The following is a 2,899-nucleotide window of genomic DNA, read 5'->3' on the forward strand; positions in this document are numbered from 1 at the left end:
GGACAATTTTTACGGAAACCCCCCCCCCCCCCCCATGTATATAAGTACAAATCCTCCAAATACTTGTCTTGTGGCCCTAACAGTCGACGGCTCAATCCATCTTTAGCTCCATAATTACCCTAGGTACTATTCAGGATGTTCCCGCTCATTCACACACACACACAAATACACTACAAAAGAGAAATAAAGGGGAGGGGCTTCCCAGCTGAACCTCCCATTAGTGATTAGTGAAGCGAGCAGACTTTCTGTCCATATGGAATAGCTGGATGGAGTATGTGTATCGATCGTATATATAGATGTCAATTCTTCCATTCTCATAATATAGTTGACCTCTGGAATCCACTCTGTCAGATGTGGGACATGTACTGACCTCCAATGTCTAGGAGTCACTGCTCTGCCCGCCGCCATTAATAACCGTAACAGGCCCTTTTGATGCCATTGATGCGAGCCTGGGAAGATAGACAGTAAGGCCGCCTCTGGGGTCCCCGGCCAGTCCACTCCCGGTAATTGCCCGCTCACTCGATTGCTCATATAATGTAAGGTGTGGGCAGGACCAGCAGATAAGTAGCATGGTCCCCTCCACCCTCCCACATCTCCAACATTGACCCCATACAGAGGACAATATTCCGCTCGGGGTATATGGAGACCTCTACCACCCGGTGTAAACCCTGTCATTCCTCTCCTGATCCCGGCTCCCTAGACGAGTCTTACACATCATTATAAAAGACTTCTCCCGGTCTGAATCTGGGAAAGGGGCGGCCCAATTCTCTCCCCCAATCCCTAACATAGAAGGGCAAATATGGAAATGCTCGGGGCAATAGAAGATGAAAAGGTTTTGATGTGAGGCGCCTACCATCAGAGCTGTTCATACCCAGTTCTTCAAAGGTTCCTATGGACTAATCTTTGGGACCCGATATGAAGATAAAAGTACTCAAGTTGTAAACAGGAAAACCACCTACACGGTCTATGTGACCAATCCGGAAGCAGCCCCGTCAGTGGGCGGAACCCAACAGCATTCACTGCCTGTAATACAGGAGATGGTTTCCGGGCCCGCCATGATAAGAAACCATATAAGGTCCCACCTGGGGCAAACTCCGGATTTCCCACAATAGGCGTCATAGGTCCTATTTAGATCAAATAATCTGCGCTCTTGGAAAGATAAGGCTAAAAAGTTAAAATACTAATCCTAAAGCTGCTATGAATTGGTAAAATATGATGTGCAAGTGATAACACAGCGCTAAAGGTGGATTCCGTAAGAAAGTAGGTGTAAGATATAAATTAATATATTGCCTTGTTCTGAAGGTATATATATATATATCCACCGAACTGGGGGACTAGTTACCTCCACAAGGTGTATATATGCGTATATACATATAAGTGAATAACGTCCCAATGAAAAAATATCAAAAACAACTATGTGTAAATCAAGTGATAACAAAGTGTCTAAACCTCATTTGTGTTGATAAATCTGAGCGTAAACTTCTACGTGGATACAATGCAACACAATGTGAAAAAAATGTTAACAATAAAATTATCTCATAAGTGAATGGTAAAGAAGTGACAAATCCTCAAACCTTTGTGTCAAACCGTTAATAAAATAAAATTAACGAAAAACTATTGTACAAATAAAGTGCAAATAGTTCCTCCAAACTTCTGATTTGTGATGTGATTTGACAGATGACAATTAATTGCAAAGTGAGAGACTGATATAGATATGAAATAAATTGGATCTAAAGTACTCAATAAGACAAACTGAATGTGCAAACTAAATAAATAAAAAATAAAATATATAAAAGTCAATTGAGTCCAATTCCCCAAGCAAACGAAAATAAATATAAAGTCCTTATAAGTTCGATCTTCCAATCAACCGTCCCCCAGGTAATCAGTACTCACCAGAATCAGTGAGTATATGTAATATAATCCCTCAGGAGCAGAAGGCTTCCAATCTCTCCGTTCCAATTCCCTCAAGAAAAATTGTAGATAGAAAGTACTATTATACCAAAAATAATTTCTTTTCATACAAAAATCCAGGCAGTCTAAGATAAATTTCTTTTGTTTCGTTTTCAAACCTCCATATTTCCCAAGGGCCCATTCAATTGCTTCTAGACCCTTCTGGTGGGGTATGCTAGTGTATAGAGAAGTGACATCTATAGTTGCCAAGATGGTATCCCCCTCCAATTCTAATCCATTCACAATGTTGAGCACATCCCTACTATCCTTAATATAGGCCTCAGTTTTACATACCAAAGGTTGTAGGAAGTAATCAATGTATTCACCAGAAGCAATTGAAGAAGCAATGAGGTGCCGCGCGTGTCGGGATCCTCAGACAGTCGCCGGCCAGCTAAATTAGGACCCCCACCTGGAGCTCCTCCCACCGGACCAGCGCTGACTCGCCGCTGCTCTCCTGCGCCGAAGGTAAGTGAAAAAAAAAACATAGCGCAAACATCGGGGCATTTTGACAAGTACTAGTACTTGTCAAAATGCCCTGTTTTTTCCGCCCTCACCCTGCAGCGCCGTAAGGCAGCCGCCTTCCTTAAGATAGAAAAAATTAAATATCCCAACTTTGTATATAATCCCAAAGATACACAAAAATCTAAATAATCCCCCAGGAAGACCAATCGTCTCAGCAGTGGGAGGACCCTTAGAGAATCTGGGCAAATATCTGGATACCCTACTAAAAAACATGGTCCTAGAATTACCCTCCTATATCCGTGACACCAAAGAGGTACTGAACAAACTTTCGGATATAAAAATTCAAAAGGACATACTTTTGGTAGGGATCGAACATATGAAGTCTGTAGGTACAGAAGAGATTTTCCCAATACGCCAATTTCTGAATTCTACCAGAAAAATGTTGGTGATTGAATCCCATCTACTAAATGTGAGATGTGATATGTGG

This window comes from Nanorana parkeri, unplaced genomic scaffold (assembly GCF_000935625.1).
Source record: "Nanorana parkeri isolate BGI_ZX_2015 unplaced genomic scaffold, ASM93562v1 scaffold3825, whole genome shotgun sequence".
NCBI lineage: Eukaryota > Metazoa > Chordata > Amphibia > Anura > Dicroglossidae > Nanorana > Nanorana parkeri.